General features: G+C 40.3%; 1 protein-coding gene across 7 annotated transcripts in view; it reads right to left on the bottom strand.

The window, feature by feature from the left end:
* The window catches only part of BICRAL (BICRA like chromatin remodeling complex associated protein), a 45,052-nt gene that overhangs the window by 22,775 nt on the left and 2,733 nt on the right, over positions 1–19,544 (bottom strand). The window contains exons 1-2 of one of the 7 annotated variants that reach the window (XM_059841140.1): positions 12,528–12,723; positions 4,942–5,037 (exon numbers count right to left, since the gene is read on the bottom strand). The exons of 2 other annotated variants lie outside the window; for them this stretch is intronic. The gene's annotated coding sequence lies outside the window, so the exon portion shown is untranslated. Of the gene's footprint in view, positions 1–4,941; positions 5,038–11,077; positions 11,946–12,527; positions 12,724–19,544 lie in introns of those variants that run through there. 4 more of the 7 variants (XM_059841141.1, XM_059841137.1, XM_059841139.1 and 1 more) reach the window with 4 other exon arrangements.

Raw genomic sequence — 19,544 nt, 5'->3', positions numbered from 1 at the left:
AGGAAAATAAAAATGCATGTAAATACTGGTGTGAGAAAATCCTAATAGCAATACATAATCTTCACTATTACACCCACTACTGAACATACACTTGGCTTTACTAGCTAAACGTGATACAAGAAAAATCTAACCAACATACTGCAAACTCCTACCAGTTTAACCCAGATAATAAAGTTCTATTGTTCCACATGATGCCATATGGTATGGGACATTCCTTTGGGCAGCTGGGGTCTGATCTGCTGACTATTTCCCCTCCCAGCTTCTTTTACACCTCCAGTCTCCTCACTGGTAGGGTGCTGTGAGAAGCTGAAAAGTCCCTGACTTGGTGCAAACACTGCAAAGCAACAACTGAAACATCAGTGTGTTATCAACTTTATTCTCATCCTAAATCCAAAACACAGCTACTAGAAAGGAAAGTAACTCTACCCCAGTCAAAACCAAGACAATATCCACCCTTTATTCCAGACCAACCTCATCATGCCCAGGTCCCACACTTTCCAATGCATCCCACATAATTACAACCACCTTTCCTGTCTTTTGCCATACATGCAGACATACAAGCCCATAATCTATGGGCCACCCCTCAAAGATGTCCACTGAGTTCATTTAGTCCCAGACTTTGGGCTCCATCAGTCATATCATTCCTTCAAAGTGAAAGAGATGGTAAATGCTGTTGGGATTATTACACGCTGAAGTCTGGTTCTATCATCGCTGCACTATGCTCAGTTTCATCAGCACTCATTCTTCATTAACCTGAGCAACCCTTACAGCAATACCATAAAGCATGACATGGCATGGCATAAAGCAACCAGAGTAGTGATGAAATACAGTATTATAAAGCAATTAACATCCTCATTTGCTGTTCTACCCCAAAATCAAATCCCCTTGAGTACATACCAGACTTCCTCATCCCTCTGCATTACCCACTAAGGGCACACAGGTGCCCTTGAGCAAATCCAATCCCATGGATGGGTCTGCCATTGCCTGAGACAGGAACAACCCAGACTGCCTTCCACAACACAATTTTCTGTGTGCACTATAGGAAGTTTATCTACTTCTACAGTATGTGAAAGTTTTGATTGGGCAAGGCCAGCCCTTTTAGCAGATCCCCTATCCCAATGTCTTTATGTCCCAGTATACCTTGCTCTCAGAGCGGCCTTGAACAGTCCCTTGTATTGTTGGATTTTCCCAGAGGCTGATGCATGATAGGGAAGAAGATATATCCAACTTTTCCACCTAGGAGTCCATGAGGTTGCTGTGGAAATGAGTCCTCTATATCCTGTGCCTTCCATGTGCCAAATCCACAGTCCAATAAACCTAATAGTCAAACCCGGTTGTCCCCTTCCTTCACCCAGCTGGAGGCAGGGCCCTTCTAGTCCTGGTCAGTATTTATTATTACTTGCAAATACAAATCAGCCCCCACACTGGCGGGGCAGTATGGTAAACTGAAAAGGCCTTGGCTTGGAGCAAGCACTACTTTGCAACAACCAAAATATCAGTGGGCTATTCTCATCCTAAAGCCAAAACACAGCACTGTTCCAGCCACTAGGAAGAAAATCAACTCTGTTCCAGCCAAAACCAGGACACTGCAAGTTTAAACCTTTTTAACTAATGCCTGTTTTCAACAAGGATTACAAAACGATTAGTGCCCTGTTAATTTCAGCAGAGCAGCAGAGGCAGCAGCAGAGTACTTGCACACCCAAAAACAAATTCACCCAAAAGTCTAGTTCAAAAAGAGGAATTTGAGCAACATGCGACCTTGACACAGATGATCATTTAAAAGTGTGTTAACAAAAGCAAGCCTGTGCTGAGGAATTTTCCTAAAACCTTTCCTATGGCACAAGCAATAGAAAAGTTTGTCACTTTTCTTGCCAACTATCTTTTCTAGTTTTGTGTCCTCCTCACTGTTTGTTAACATACAGTGGGCCACAGCAATGAGTGATGTATGAAATGGGTATAACCCATATTAAGCCATGAGAGTTTGAAAATAAAACCTGCCACAATGAATGAAGTAAAGAGTTATGAAGCCTAAACCAGTGGTCTTGAAAGCAGGATGTGTGCAAGAAAATCCAGTGGGATGCAAGAAGAAAATATTAAAACTTCACTAGTATATGAAGTTTTAATATACACACAAATACTTATGTATGCAAATTAATATAAATATATTGGGGGTGCATGCTCAAAAATCTTGCCAATAGGGTGTGCAATCAAAAAGATTTGGAGACCATTGTCCTAGACCCTTAAACACTGATTCACTTCTACATTCGGCTCAGTCTTTGGAGACTTCAGCCAGTGGAGGCTCTAGGTGAGGCTTGGCTGGGCCATTGGGACCCATCAATGCATCCAGGGCCCTGCCAAGAGCCTACATTAGAGACAGCTGGGGAAAATACACTTATGGAAGAGTCACACAAACTGCCGGAACACTGTTACAATGTAGCCAATATCTAATTATCCATACTGGTCTACAGTGTCTTAAAAAAAAAAGCCACCAAAAAAATCTGCTTATAAGAAGTAGACCAAATTCAGCCCTGCTGGTGCATCCAACTAATTTACAAAGGGCAATCCTCACTAATTAGTCACAACCCAGCACAGATATTCCCTGTAGCTTATTAGCAAACCCCCTACCATTTTATTCTGTATCTCTGCTACCACACTGGTGAATATAGGATATATTGCAACTTGGATAACATGTACTTGTGCAAGAAGCCCTGCCTATCCCTTCTGGGAAATAACCAGAGTGCCCTTTATCACATGTTCCCGAACAGAACATAAGAGAAGTTGAAAGTAATAAAACTGACAAGGAAATCCCAGCTATGCAAGCCAATCCTCTGGGAGACTCTTATTACTTGGCCTTAAAGCCTCTGCCTTCATTTCAACACTCTGACCTACTACAGAGCAAAGAGCAAAGAGAAGATGAATAAAGCAGTCCTGCCCTCCTCTCATCCACTTTCCCTGGGTCAGCTCACAGCTTTGAAGAGTCATCTGGAACAAAAACTGATCTGATAAAATACATTGATCTGTTTCAACTTAGGCTGAGCTTCTTGATTGGTTCTGCCTTGCCACAGGGCTACAGCAGCACTACGGGCAGCACAAGAGAGGGAAGGAGGTAGGTGGATAGTTAAACACAGGGGAAGGCAGCAGTGCTTCAGTCACCTTAAAGCACGTGTGGGGCTGTAGCACATGTGAATACAACCACATCACCACAGTGAAGGCAGCAGGCCAGTGGAGCAATTATTCCCTTTCTACCAGCACTCGTGAGCTCCCAGCTGAAATCTGTTTGGCTTTTACACACAGACACTGCTCTTAAAAGAAATACAAATCAAAGTGAAGGAGTCCAACAGAGTGCAAGTAAAATCCTGTGGTCACATGAAGAAACTGCCTGTCTTCAGCCTGGACAACAGAAGGCAAACCCAGGTGCTACCTGCAGCCTGCTAAAAGGGGAACTAAGATGAGCCAAGCAGGTCACCTCTCACCAGCACACAGCAAGACACAAAGCAAGAGCCAAAACATGTAACACAAAAAATCCCAACCAGATGCAAAGAAAACATTCACAAACAAGATTGTTCAAGCAAGGGGGTGGAATCACCCTCTTTGGAAATTTTCAAAACTCAAATGGCCCTGACCAGCCTGTTCTAACTGTGAAGCTTGTTCTGCTTACAGCAGGGGGCAGGGCCAGGTAACCACCAGTGGTCCTTACCACCCTAAATTTTTAACCAACATGGTACACAATCCACAGTATCATGTAACACATGCAGAGCCTACAACCTCCAGTGACATTAAAACCAGATTTGCCCAGAAGCAGTCCAACTATTCACACACTTCGTATACTATCCATTTTATAAGAGCTGCAAACCCTGGATTTTAAATTTACTCAAGTTATATTCCAGCTTGCAACAGTATAATTATTTTTCTCAAAGTCATGTATAATTTCATACAGCCTTAATAGATCATTTCAGATACAAAGCAATAAACCTATTTTCACTTTCTGTGAAAAGCACAAGCTTAGACGAGCAACATCTAGAACATTAATTTCCAAAAAACGTGATATAATCAACATCAAAACTTGGTAAGTCACACATAAATCCGTCTGCAAAACTGTTGGAAAAATCTAGACTTTAGAGTTTTGTGCAAATGCACAAGATCAATTTCTGATTGGCAGCATGACTCCTGAGAGTGAACGCTGACCTTTGGAAATCAATGCTTTAGAGCAAGGTAATGACTGCTGTAGCTAAACCTTTAGAATGGGAGATAATCAAACTTGCACTCAGTAACATCCCCAGCACCTGAAGCAATTAGTGTTGGAGTTATGACATACACCCACTGATCCTCACAACTTCAGTGTGCCTTTGTACACATCCTGTCAGCAGGAATTCTGACAAGATCTCTCTCATGCTTTATAATGAACCTGTCCTATAAAATCTTCTAAATTGTTCTGCTGCTTTATCATTCTCCATTCAGAATTTTAATCTACAATCCCAACACAAGTATGGAATATCTGAAGAAATGCATTGCCACTGGAAAAACAATCATCACAACAACAAAACCAGAACAAATCAGTTACTGCAACAGTCACTGCAGAGAAAGGTACTGCTGTGAACTGAGCGTGCTACATCAAATTCGTGGCATTTTCAGCCCTCACAACCTTTCTGAGCATGGATGTAGGATAACTCTATTTAACCCAATCCATCCCTTGCTAAATTACACAAAAGGATTGCAGCAGCATTAAGTGACTCCACACTGACTGCAGAGATCAAACATCCAGAACTGAAGTCCTTCCCTCACACAAATTTCCACCAAAACTCTCATTAATTTCCACACTGCTAATATTTTGCTCTGTGTGCTTCTGAACTAGGGGGAAAAACCCCAAGCTGTTTCATCATTCCCTGGGTATTTTATGTGCACTTCAGATTGCTAAGGTGCTGTAAATACTGCCTGCCTTACCCTGTCAGTTCTCTCTCAGGTTCCTATCGAACAGGCAGCCTCGGATTCAGTGAAGGAAACTCCTAGACAGGGACAACCAGACCTCATTTGCATTCTCTGCAACACAGAAGTGTAAGAAAAGAGTATAAACTCAAACCCTTATTATCACTTAGTTCATTCTTACATTTCAAGTCAATACTACTTTTGAGCAATCTAGTATCTTGCAAAGTGAATTTCAGACTCTTGTAAGTAACCAAGACTCTATCTGATAATCAACTTAAGAGCTGCTTACCATGTCAAACCCTGTTTTCAAGAAATTGATTTTTACATGGATGGAATACAAAAATTGATATTAAGAGGTATTTCCACCTCCCCCTCTCATTATTGTAAAAAAATTATTTGCTGCAGAATAATGACAAGTACTCAATGGAAAAGAGGTAAATATTGAAAAATTCATTGCAAACTAAAACCTCACTCGGAAGTCGTAATTATCCAAAAATGGTCATTTCAAGAAAACAGGAGTAAGGGAAAATAATCACTTTTAAATGCACTTTGTGAAACACAAAGACTTACTATTCACTCATAAACTAACTATGCTGTACTTATATCCTACAATATGGAATTACTCCTTATGAACATTTTCTTTTCCAGAGTAATCAAAAGTTACTACACGATTACAAAATCTACCAAGAACTGTGCTCTAAAATACAGCTAAAAAACTAAGAAATTTGGAATTCTAATCTAGTGACAGACTGCCTTATGCGAGCATTGCCTTCTTAATATTCAAAAATAACTTTTCATTCCAAGAATCTAAATCTGAATAGAACTTGTAAGATGAATTTGCAATGCTTGAAATTAGCTGTAGAACTGAATTTAATCATCAATATTTCAGACATCTCTATGCCACAAAGTATGGGAAGAAATTGTATTTTTAAATATTCAAAAGAATGATGAAAAAGAGAAACATTTCACGAATCAGAAAAATAGCAACAAGAAAAGAAACACAAAAGTGCTTCCTCTCAGGAATTGCTAGGCACACCATTAGGCCTCTTCATGGTTTTTAAGATCTGGCAGAGGAACACCCAAGAGCATAGGATGCTTATACATCCAGCTCCATACACAGAAGGGTAAATAAAAAACCACAACCTACAATAGGCTGTTTATCCAACTCCTACATTTCCTTTTAGCAGGCCCTTAAAAAAAATACTGATTTGAGTTTGCCAAATGCGGCAACTTACCAAACTTCCAAAAACTACAGTGATATTTTAGTATGTTAGGGAAGGAAAGGAAATGTGCAGTTCAACTAACAGTATGTATGACAGTATGGCTAATCCAGCTACAGCCAACACACCAGGTACACGTGTGAACACCCTGTGTGGCTGTCTACAGTCAGTCTCCCTGAGATACACATGTTCAGCACACAATTTCTGATTTATTCAATACAATTTTTTTCCTACTGCATCCACAGCTGCTCTTGGCAATATCAAAATCCTAACAAGACTTTTATTAGGAGACAGACTTTTTTAAACCACATAGAGAAAATCTAGAGTAACCTCAGCCTGAAGGTCAGGATGCTTCCTTATCCCATGCGATCTCCCAGGCTAAAGGCTGGGCTCAGACCTTTCCTCCAGCAGTGACTATCCTCATCACTATGCTATGGCCTGTTTTGGGCTCTGTCCTCCATGCTGCTCCACCACATACACAATTCCTCAGGAATTTCAATATTCATAAAACATTTTTAAAGGTCCCAGTTTCATCCCACAAGATGCACAGGAGGCAGGATCTCAGCAGTTCCTTAGGAAGGAAACATTCATCTGCCCAGAAGATATGAGATGCTCTTAAGCATTTCTACAAACTACTCTATGCTATAGTACAGACTGTTAGTATGTGTTCTTTGTGCAATACTCCAAGAAATGTTCAGTCAGTTCCTCAGATGGTTTTTACTTTGTTTCTACTTGAGAATACTCAAGTTTCACTTCTCATTGTGAGCATACAGTTTACAGAGATGTTGAAAAAATATGCTGCAGGCCCATAGCTTCTTTATGAACTGAACATTTCTCAGTTCATTTATAAACCAATGTCCAATTAATACCTTTTCATTGCCACTCTAGTCCATACTAGTTTAAAAACCAAACTTTGCCACAAGCATGGTTCAGATGAGCTAGTTAGTATCTGCTACCAACTGCCAATAATTAGCTGAACAGCCCTTTACACTCCTTTCAGTATATCATATATATATTATACTCCTTTCAATAACTCATCCAGTTATTATGTTTGGGAAATCTGTTGAAAACTGAGTAAGATTAATTGACAGATGTGTAACTACTTCAGCAGTGCAGTCCATATCAACACCCCAAATCCAAGCTGAAAATTCTCCATGCTGTCCTTCTTGAAGCCAATGTCTTGCTGACTGCCAGTGGAAATTTCGCCACCTATTTCAGTGGGGCCAAGATAACTTCTGTAGTTGACTTATCTCAATAAATTCAAGCTCCAACATCAGATCTTGAAATTCCACACTTGGATCAAGTTCACAATAAAACTACTGCAAGTTCCACCTGAGACAAGGCATAAGATCAGACTTTACAAAAATAATCAGACTCTCGCAATGAAGTCAAATCCTCCTCTCCAGACCTTCCCTCTCCATTTCACCACCCCTTCTCAATACCTTCAATGAGAGAAAAGTTACTGTGTTAGGTTTTTACAGTGATTTTGCCTGCTTTCTGTTTCTTTTGGTAAGGATTCCCTTAACACTAGAACATTTTTAAACTAGTGCAAGAAAAGGAGTAAAAAAAAAACTTGATAGTCTCTCTGTGCTAGTTAATGACTGTAATCTTTATTTTGTCTAAAACCTCAACAATTTTAAAATAAAGCAAAATATTACAGACTGAGTAGTTGGGGTTTTTTTCAACTATGAAAGCAGGAACAAATTAACACTTGAAAAAAAAGATACACATATTCATTTAACTATGTGACGACCTGGAAAAAAACTCAGTTCAGGTTGGTGCTAATGCATTTATGGTGGTGTAACAAGGGCCCTGCCAAAAAGGCTCACTCTTTCAAATTAAAACAGTGGCAAGTCACAATGAATGTTACAACAGTTTATTATTGTCACTGCTTCTCCTCTACCATAAGAAAGGAAAACACACTTGTTTTTGTAGACAATCCCTATGTCTATACGGCAATAAAAAACCTTTCAAGTACAGATGCAGCTTATTCCAGCAGAACCACTGTAAGGAATTCTGCCAACTCTCTGAACAGTAACTACATTATCAAAGAGGCTCTTACGCCTGCTCTGTAGCCACTACTTAGACAGCAATGACACACTTTCACGCTGGCTGCTACATCCACCCTAAAAAGCAGCAGCCATTAGATTTACCACAAGCCTAATGCAGCATGAAGAGGCACGATCATTGACCATTAGAGCCTCAGTGTGAAACCCAACTGCAGTTATGCAGATACAACTTCTCTGGAAACCATGTGCAAGTATACCAGCAAAACTCTGGAAAGGCAGCAGGCAGCACACCCAGGCATCTGCACACTGCAGAGCTCTTCAGTTCTAGCCATGGGCCTACGTCTGCTGGAAAACTCCATGAATACAGAAAGGGACCTTGGAGGAAACTGGATATGCAGCTTATACCAGCACAACTTTGGGGCCTTCCTCTCAGTAGAACTAAAATAAATACATAAACTGTACTGGAAAAGAACATGTGAAGGAGCTGGGGCAGGAAAGCTGCACATTCATAAAGTGATGTAAATACTTAGCTACAGTACAACCATCTCTGTCGCACTGACCTCAACTGAATCCACAGTTTTAGCAAGGGCATTTTCAACCCCAGGATACAGATATCACACACAAAGCAAGCACTCCAAGTATGCACAAAACAAGCACACACCTGAACACCCGAGTATCACACCTGTGAGTTAAGCCAAGGTGTATCAATGGAAGCACAACCAGGCTACTGTATCAACATGGTGAGCTCTGCATTCCTCCAGCAATGTAAACAAGCGACACCCAATGCAAAGTGCTACTTGCAACAACAGCCACAAACTTTTAAACTCAGACAAAAACACATCTAAAAAGAACAGGTCTGGAATATTTAAGTAGTAGCCAACAAAGATCTCAATGCAAGATGAGAATATAGTGTGCTTTAATGCAAGCAGCCCGCTGCAGAGATTATATATAGTCATTTGGCAAGTACTAGGCCCTGAGAGAATATAAACCCGTCATTTTTATCCCATTTCTGCCATTTCTTCACTATTTTCACAAATTAATGAAGAAAATCACACACAGTCTTCCAGACATTCAGGCATAAGAGAGAAATTTTATTATTTATAAATATGCTACCATTAAAAAAAAATTCACTACCTTGATCCCAAGATTCCAGTTAACGAAAATAATCACTTCAAGAAGCAGCGAATTTAATGATTTCTGAAGTAGGTGAACAAATATTGTATTCCACATTCAAAATCTTTGTAAAGAATTTAAGGTTCATAGCCAGTGTTTTTTTCAAAGCTAAAATGCTAACAAGTCCCCAGGAAAGTCTTTATAAAAAGACAGTTTATATCCAGACAATTTTTTTGTATATTTTGAGCAATAAGTATATTTCAAAGAAATGTTATTTAAAACCCTTCAACTGGCAAAAAATTTGAACAGCCTTTAAGATTATTCCTGAATTTTAAAAAAATCTCCCACTTCTATCAGGAATGAGCAATGAGAATGGGGAAGCCCTCCTCTGATGTGTCAAAAAACATAAATCCAAGAACTACACAAGCATTCCACACTCCTTAGCGGGCACAGCATAAGCTGGTTTGGGCAGCACACTTTGCTATTCCCAGGTACAGGTGAAGTTGGTATTAAACTCAAGCCTCATGAGCTCCGAGCAGATCATACAGAAATGTTTTTTTAAAAAAAGGTGGTTTTGGAAAAAAAAAAAAAAAAAGTATTTGCAGTGCTCTTCCTACAAACAGCACCGGAAAAAAAAAACTTTAAAAATATATTAAGGTGGAGCTGTCAAATTAAGTAATTTGGAAAAAACAGCTTCCCCTTAGACATAAAGAAGCAATAAAAACTTGAAAATATGCTAGTCCCTTCCCCCACCAAAATATTACTAAGACTACAGTAACAGCAACAAAATAAGAAACCTACCCACCAAAAAATTACCTATGCACTTATTTTTGCAAGCACTACTGAAAACCTCTTCAATGAAGAATACATTGCCCTGTGCACTACACCGGATCATTTTTTAAAGGTGGATTTCTTTTTTAATGTCATGTTTTATTTTTCGGCCATCCTTCAGAAAAAATGTTCTCTCAAATATTTTTTAATTCCTATACGCTGAATGACAAGAAACGCGTATTTCAGAGGTAAAGAAAACAAGCTTATAAGGGCTGTTGGCACGATTGAAGCTGCGCGCACGGGCCCGTGCGAGCCAAGCCTGTTAAACCGCTCCTCAAGACGGTGACCAAGGATTAGCAAAGGAGTGGGGGGGGCACGGCAGGGAAGCAAGACTTTTAGGATTTCGGGGAGATCTCGGCTCCCAAAGCAGAAATGCTTCCCAGACAAGACACAGAAATATGGCCCGAGCTGGGCGCGACGGCACCGCCCCACACGGCGCGGCGACAGCAAAAAGGACCTTAAAATGGCGCCCGTGGGGGAGGAGAGCGGGTGAAACTGCGCAACAAACGCTGGCAGGGAGCCAGGCAGCGCCATCTTCCCGCTCCCCCGCGCAGCCGGCGCTGCCTGCCCGCCGAGCCCGGGCACGGCCGGGGCCGCCGCCGGAGCCGCTCTCCTCTCTGCCCTGCAGTCCCTCGGCCACCCCGCGCTGCCGAGGCCGGGGAAGGAGAGGAGCGGCGAGCAGGGACTGGTGAAAGGCAGAGGCCTCCACATCTCATTCCTTCCCACAGTGATTAGGAACAGCTCTAAGGAAATATAAACGTGCCCTCTAGACGTCGTTCGATTTTGCCCGGCTTTTAACATCTCTATACCTGTTTTCTGCCATCATCTGTAACTGAATTCTTTAATTAATACCAAAAAGCAAAATATAATTTACATACTAAATACCGCCCATGACTCAATAAATGTGAACAGTGACCATTTTAGAAAACCCCCTTCACAACCGACTACTCTTTTAAGCCACAAGTAAAAAAATCTATTTACAAAATATTGCTTCTTTTACGCAAAATAATCCCAGCAGCACAAAGGATGGGGTTCACATCCACTCCATAGCGAAGCCAAAGGGGTCACTCCAGAAAGAGACGCTTTATTATGTTTTAAAGAGGCGTTACAATTAAATATTTTCTCTCTCCAAAAGAAAAATAAAAAATTAAATAAATAAAATAAAAGGCACACCGAAAAACTTGATCCCGAAAAGGCGAAAAAAAGTCGCATTAGCCCAAACCTACCGCCCGAGCATTTCGCGCACCCACAAAAAGCGGCACCGTTTCCATTCCTCGGTTAAAAGCAGGAGGCACGGAGCGATTCGAAGGAAATTGCAAATAAAAAACCAAACAAATCAAATCAAATCGAGTGGCGACACCGAAAACGAGGAAATGAGTGAAAAATAAATCCCCAGCAGGTACAACTCTGAGACACAAGCTCAAAGAAAAGACAAGATTAGGGTGATGGCGAGTGGAAGGGGGAAAGAAAAAAATCAAGCCATGAGCGAAAAAGGAAAAAAGAAAAGAAAAATCCTTCCCAGCTGCACAGCCAGGAGAGAGACGAAGTGTCTCCATTTTCCCGACGAGGAGGAAGAAAAGACTGTTTCACAGACCACAGAGCTTTAGAGAAAAGCAAAGAAACGAGGGGGGAAAAAAAAGAGGGAGGAGATTTGAAAAGATTATTTTTCTTTCTCCCTCACACACTCTCTCTATCCCCCTCTCTCCCTCTCACTCTCTCACACACACACATACACACACACTCTCTCTCCCTCCTCTCCTCTTTCCATCCCTCTCTTGATGGCCATCAAGGGGGCGGAAAAAAAAAAAAAGACAACAACAACAACTAATTTTAAACCGGCTCAATCAATGAGTCATTAAAAGAGATTTTTCTTCCCTCCTCTCCTGAATTTGCATGGCATCAGCAAGAAAAAAAAAAAAAAAAAACCCACCCCAAACCTCTCCCCTCTCTGCAGCTATCAGCCTGGACCTGAAACCTTATCTCTCCCTTCAACCCCCCCCCCCCCCCGCGCCTTTATTTTAAGAAACAACTTTTTTTTTAAGTGCCCTCAGCAGCCACCACCACGAGCCTCGCGGAAAAAAAAAATTAATATATATAGTTCATTTCCATGTGAATCCACATCTGCCCAAACAACAGCCACCCACAAAATATCCCTCTTCTTCCTCCTCGTCTCCCCTCTCGCTCGCTCTCTCTCTAGATATATATTTATATACATAGCCCCAGAGCCAATAGCTCTCTGGGCTGAAACCTAATATCCTGGTTTTGGCAACTCCTGGTTGTTAATTTGCTCCTCTTTCTTTTCTGTCTGTCTGGAGATAGATTTCCCCCCTCTCTTTTCCCTCCCCGAAGGAAGGGAGGAAGGAGGTTGTGTGTTTTTTTTTTCCTTGAAATTTTTATCACAAAATTATAATACACTCAAAGGGAAACTCACCGTCATGAAAAAGCAGTGCCTTGTCAACGGGGTTTCTTCGCCATCACATCAGGGGCTGGCAGTGTAGGAGAGAGAGAGGGAGAGCGAGAGAGCGAGGGAGGGAGGGGGGAGAGCGAGCGGGAGAGGGAGCGAGCGAGAGAGGGGGAAAGAGAAAGCGAGCGGGAGGAGAGCGCGGCTCCGCTCGGCTCCGCTCCGCGCCCGCACCGCCACCGGCACCGCACCGCCGGGCCCGGCACGGCACGGCACGGCCGCGCAGCTCCGCCGGGACACAACGCCGCAGACCGGCGCCCGGGCACACGCACCGCCGCCCTGGCATGATGAGTCCCCAGCCCCAGCGCGATCCTCGCTCCGCGTTTAAAGCCAGGCCCTTTAAAAACTTCGGCTCCTTTTTTTTGGGGGGGTTGTGTTTTTCAGAAACTCGTAGGTCTGGAGACCTAGCCTAGGCTTCTGGCTTTAGGTTAAAAGTTGGGGTTTGTTTTACTTGTCTGTAACCCCAAACAAAGTTTTTATCCTATTAAAATTAACATTAACGTTAACAATTTGGCTGATTTCCTTCTTATTAAAGCTGTAAATCACTATAAGCTTTGTGGGTGGGAGGGGATCCCCAGAAAAATAAATCCAAGTGCAGGGGGCTCCCCAGAAAAATAAATGCAAGGTCACCTTGAAAAATACAAGATTTGATCCCCTGGCAAGCTACACTATTTTAAGTATTTTTAGATATGTTCTTATCAGCCTTGCTGGAAAAAAAAAAAATACACGAACTTCAACGACTTTAAAAAGTTTTGGGTAACCTAAAAATGTTAATTTGAATTCAAAGGTTATAGCATTGAGAGTTCATTAATGCTATTGTACAGTTCACTTCAGCTAAAAGCATTAATAACTTTGTTCAGAGCTTTTTTGTTATAGAAAACTATTCCAATTTCCACCATTCACTTCATTCATTGATTGAAAATTTAATTCTAAAAAATTAATTTTTTTTGCAAATAATTCAGAGAAGCTTGGTTTATTAAAAAACTATTTTGATTGAAAGCAGATTTTTAGCATGCAGATATATGTATGGTAATGCTTTTAAAAACAATAACAAAAAATCTCTAAGACCCTTTTTCTACTAGTTATAGTAATTCCCAAGGACTTTACTATTTTACTCCTAAGTAACTTTGTTAAAACTCCTTAGAGACAAGGATTTGAAGACTTTATTTAGTAGCACATCCTTCTTTATTAGCTCCACACAGCTGAAAAAAAACCCCTCTCACAATGTTTTAGGTTTTTTGAGCAACTATATCAAAATGGTTACGGGCAGTGTACTAAGAGGACCTTCTCAAAGAAGTTGGCCAGATTGCTTATCTTAAAATCTCACCACCTCAGCATTGTTTTTCAATTAGAACCTGTTTATATTATTTTTTTAATTAATCAACCAATTCCAAACTTTTGCCAAGGCCAAGACTCACCTACAAACCTTGTTTACATGCACACCCCCAGTAGAAAAGTGAGGTGAAGTTTCAGATCACTCCCAAAGTGGAAGGGTTGGGCCCAAGCAAACAAACCTTAGCACAAGTCCAGCAGATCCTTTGTGCAACCCAGACTGAACCTGCACGTGGCTGTGCCTTGGCCATCAGCCAGATTATTAACTGCACTTTTCATGCAGCAAGGACCCCAACAGCCACAGTATGGACAGAAACACCACAAGAGCTGTAAGCCTATGCTCCTGACACCAGCATTAGAAAATCCAAAAAGCCAACACTTCAAGGTTCCTAACTTCAGTAAATGCTTCAAGGCCAAACTCTGCCCTGAATTCAAACCTACTCAGCTTCACTGGCTTTAGAGAACATGGGCCAAGTGAGAACTTGTATGCGGGAACAGCACCAGCATTCTCATTTGGTTAACAGGAAGGAACTTTGCTTCAGAGGTTACAAGGCCGAGCATCTGATCAGTATGTTGTTATTATTACTCTCCCAGTCCTACAGAAACCACAAATAGGAAGTAGGTAATGCAATACAAAGAAGGAACTTTGGAAAAAGGAAGGCAAGTGATTTTGAATGGATTCTGTTACCATAAGAAACACAAGGAATCCTACATAGTTTTCCATGATGGTACCATAACTTACTTTCCCTGAAAGATGTTTCAAGGCAGCATTGGCAAAAACATTACTAAGCAGGAACAGTACAAAAAGGGAAGGAAAACCAACATCATCTACACAATGAAGCACCTTGCAGTAACTAGATTTCTCCACATCTACACCCATTTGCTATATTTGTTCACAGGTAGAAATGGTTACCAAAAAAATCAAGGGTTGGATGTAACTTTGTCGGTCATACTGAAGTACGCACTTCATGTTACCTTCAATACTAAGAGGTCCGAATGCAGTCATCAGCTTTAATGTTACCACTTTCAGGTGTACTGCAGAATTTCTCAGACCATGTTTGTAAAGAACTACTGCTTTTTCCTGGTACCCATGCTGTTTTAAGAGCATCACATGGTGTTTCAGAACTGGGTGTTGCTGCCCCAAGAGGTTGCCCCTCTTCTCAGTATCTTACTGCCCGAATAGAAAAGACCCTTTTATATCAACATTCTTCTACCTCAAGGTCACCTGCTCAGAGCTGTCATCTTCAACCAGAGTCCTCTGTACAATGCACAATCAGTTGCTGCCTTTCTTTAGCTTTCACCATCATATTAATACATTTTCTTTCCTGATACATTTTCTTTCCTGTAGCAGCTTTATAAGGAGCAAGGGGAAATAAGCACAAGAAAGGAAAGACCAATGTCAAAAGGAAGAAGAGAAATCTTTGGAACACCGAGAGACATTGGTGTAAAAACAGCTACTGGGAACGTCATGTGCACTCATCACACAACAAACTACTTGGCTGTATTTTGACACCAGCTGTCAAACTGTGACCATGCTGTTTAACAAATACCACTCTCATAGGTGTGCAAAGACACCAAATGACATTTGGAGTGATCTGATACATTGCCCTGAAATGACAGACTGTGGAGAGCTGAAAACTATGCTTAGATATTGAGAGGGAGAAAATAAGGGGGTACAAAACACCCTCATTCTTTCTGTCTCCAGGTTTCTCCTACATCAAGTCACTTTGCTGATATTCAGTCTATTTTTTCAGGTCTGCATCACATGCACTCCAATTCTTGTGCAATCATAAATTAGCACTCCAAAAAAGGTAAGGCAGCAATAGATTAATAATGAAGAATGTAAGGATTAAACTAGTGCACTAAAGGAATTATTTCCACAGCCATCCCAAGATTTTTGCATTAATAGATGGTTTGTAACCTCAACTCACTGCATCCTTTCAGGGATACACTGCATGGAAAAGAATGCCATTTGCTTCACTGCAGCCTTACTTCCCCAGACTGAATCCTTCAGCTCTATTGATGGCACTTCTTCCTCCCATGCTTTCTCTTTCCGTTCATTAACACATTTCTTATGTCAGCTCATCACCAGTCACACCTTTTACCTATCTACATATGGCTTAAATAATTATTTAAGTTTAAAAAAATAACTAAGCCTGAAGGCACAGAAACAAATAGGTCATCATTAAAGGGCACAGGCAATAGAGAGGTAGAGGTCACTTGAAAAATAGGGCACCCAAATACAGTGGCATGAAGGCAGACAAAGACTTTAACTTGGATATAAATGTAACGTACCACCAATAAATTCAGTTCAATATCCACCAAATTCTGAATAATTACCACCACTATTTTGATGACTCACCCATAAAAGTTACCTAAACATTACCATGTTCAGCTTAATACCATGCCTTCCTTGCCCAAAACAGTACTTACAAAACCTGGGTCATAATTGCATGATGTCATTTGTAAAGCTGCATGACTCCAGTATCAATCATCACACCAAAGACAGGACTACTTAACCAAAGGTATCCTAAGGGGTGATTGGTAAGGACATAGGTGGTAAGAGGGGGTGATGAAGAGTGAACCTCAGAACAAGAGATTTACACCAATACCAGAAGACAGACAGAGACAGACAGATTTCTGTGACTGGAGACTGTGTGAAGCCAACAGGACTGGTCTATGATGAATCTAAAAAGCAGATTTTGGAGAACTCTGCTTCTCTGAGATGGGGATCTGACATACAGCAGACAATTAAGTAGCAAAGAAAACATGGTGACTGGAGGTTCCAATTCAAAATTATTACTGGAACAGATCGAGAATTACTATATCATTATCTATGTTATTTAAATATAGTCTCATATTCTTCGGCTTAAAGTACCCTAAAAAGGAGAATTAAGTTTGAAAGATTAATAGCTCTCACTTCCAAGTTAGAATAATCTTAAGATATTCAGCCACTGAAATGTATCAGAAAAAAAATAAAAACACCCTCACCTCTGGAGACAGAGCTTTATTACAGAAATAATGGAGAAGTAATCTTGCCCAACTAACACTGCCAAAACTGATGGAAGAATTTAAACTAAAAACGATGGCAGAAACTGGGACAACCTTCTACCATATTCATAGTTAATTTGGCTAGCACAAATTAATGGAAAAAAAAACAGATAAGTAAGGATACAGAAATACAGATGAGTAATGAATAGATGGACAAAAGGATTTGGGTGCTTTTTGTTTTTGCCTTTTTTTTTAAAAATAGTACTAATTAAAAACAGCAGCCTGGCAATGAAACTAACAAGAGAAGCATTCCTAATACAACTGAGGTATTGTGGATGTTGTTTCAAAAAATATATAAAACCCAAAAAAAACAGGAGGAATTTAAGCAAAAAAAGGAGGCCTAAATCATGAAATGAGGTGATATAGGGATACAGAAACACAGTGGAATAGTAAATGATACCAAAGGCATTTGTGTCCTTGAAAGAAACACAGACCTGCTAAGCTGTACTTGTATAAGGACAAGACAAAATGGACAAACAGAAAGGATGTTACAAATAAAGCACCACCTAAGTCAGAACTTTTGAGACAGAATAGTTTTACTTGGACATGTCTGAGTCCCTGCAATGAAACCAACTGGGTAAGATTTGGATATGAATGAAGATTGCTGTAAAAGTAGTCTTTATATTATGACTAGAAAGGGTATCAATATGAATGGAATTTATTCTCAGATTTAGACTGGAGAACAAATGCTAATAATAGGAGGAGGAAGCCCTCATTCAAAATTATAGCTGACAGACTTTTTCCTAAGATGAATAAATGGCAAAAAGAATACAAGTATAGTTTTATCCACTAGGGAATATACTACAGGAGAGCTAATAGGAAAATTTCTATATGACTTGGAGTTAATTCTATTTAAATCACTCAGAAAGATAAATGGAATATGTTTGCAAGTAAGATTCACAATTCTAAAATAGAAAACTTTGATATGCTATTGAACCTAGGTGGTCCATTGAATTGGCTAGTCCAATAACCACAGTTTTCTGAAATGCATTTAAAAAAATAATTGTAAAAGTATCTGAAATGTAAAGTAAGGCAATGAAAAAAACTCTCAGAAACTCCATAACTAATAGAATAATTGCCTCAAAGGGAGAGTCCGTAAAGCAGTAACTGTAGCTTACATACTAAGTCTCCAGAATTTAACTACAGTCAATTAGCAAGTTAGGATTCTCTAAAGCAGTCAGCAGCTAGACCTGGACCAAACCTAAGTCATTTCCTGCTCTTGAGCTCTTGTGTTTAGCATATTTGGGCCTTGCTTTGTTAATCTGAAAGTACCTTTTGTCAAAGTGCTATGCTTTGAAGTCTGTCCCTGGTTTTGAAGGATGACTCATTTTTGTAGAAATGATTCTGCTTCTCCACCTTTGGCATTGGAAATATCATGTTCTCAGAAGGGACCAGTTCAGACTAGTTTCAAAACAAGTGCACCTTGACTGGTTGGAATATAATTAGTATCTTAAGCATTCCCAAGGATTACATTCAAAGCTTTGGCATTACTCACAGCAATTAAGTTGCACCAAGTAAGTCTCATAGTTTTAGCTTTAACACTCAATAAGTGATTTAAAAACACAAGTATTTTACATTGTCCTGCCTTTCCATATGGCCAGATATATATAAAGCACAACATTTTAGTGCAAACAAAAGCTTTAAAAAAAAAAAAATCAGTATGCCATACATAATGTTCAAAGAATTTCTTTTTTCCAAATGAACCGAGATACAGTAACTCAACATTCACTTTTAATGAAGCCCCATTGCACCGTGACAAATGTGCAGCCTACAGTATCTTAAATGAATCATAATATGGCTTACATCTTTAATGCCTGATCACAGTGCCAGAGGAGTTCAAAGAGCCCTTACTAAAACCATCAGTAGAAACGCTGGTTGCACAAGCCACTGAAGTACCTACTTTGTAGCCAGAAGTAATTACGTTGCTCTGCTAATCTCTGCTGCAGAAACTCAATCTAACAGACAGAGATCACATCTATCAGATAAGGGCTCCATGCAAGGCACAGAGGCTGCTGCTTTTCTTGAGAACACACACAGCATTTTTGCGTGTGTGACTGTGCAACATACATGCATAACACCTTCTGGAATAAAAATTGTTACTATTGGGAATACATACTGATGAGAAGGAATAACTCCCTTCCTTCCTCTGCTTGAGAGACTGCAAATCTACATCTTGAGATCACACCACATCTATGAGGTCCCTGACTTTTACAAGCACAGGAACCTCAGGTGTAAGAATCCATTGTTATGAGGCTGAGCACACAGTTGCCTCTGTGATCTCCCTTTTATTCCCCACTCTTCTTAAAATAATGATGGAACGAGACAGGATCTTGAACCTTCAGCTGAACTACACAATACATCTCACTTAAAAGGCTATGAGGTAATGCTGTTGAGCTATAGCAAATCAGTAGGAAATATTTCAGGCAGATAGCATTCATGACTGATAACCATGGGACACAGATTTAAACCTGGAAGCATGCACGGAGCTCATGTTTCCAGAGTTTCACAGCACTAGATCAAAGTAAACAAGTGCAACCTGCAACTTCACATAAAATAAATGACACTGTACGGTTCAAACAATGGCAGAAGGTCTTACTGAAATGA

The sequence above is a fragment of the Haemorhous mexicanus genome, chromosome 3, assembly GCF_027477595.1.
Source record: "Haemorhous mexicanus isolate bHaeMex1 chromosome 3, bHaeMex1.pri, whole genome shotgun sequence".
Lineage (NCBI taxonomy): Eukaryota > Metazoa > Chordata > Aves > Passeriformes > Fringillidae > Haemorhous > Haemorhous mexicanus.
This window is presented reverse-complemented; position numbering and strand designations above follow the sequence as displayed.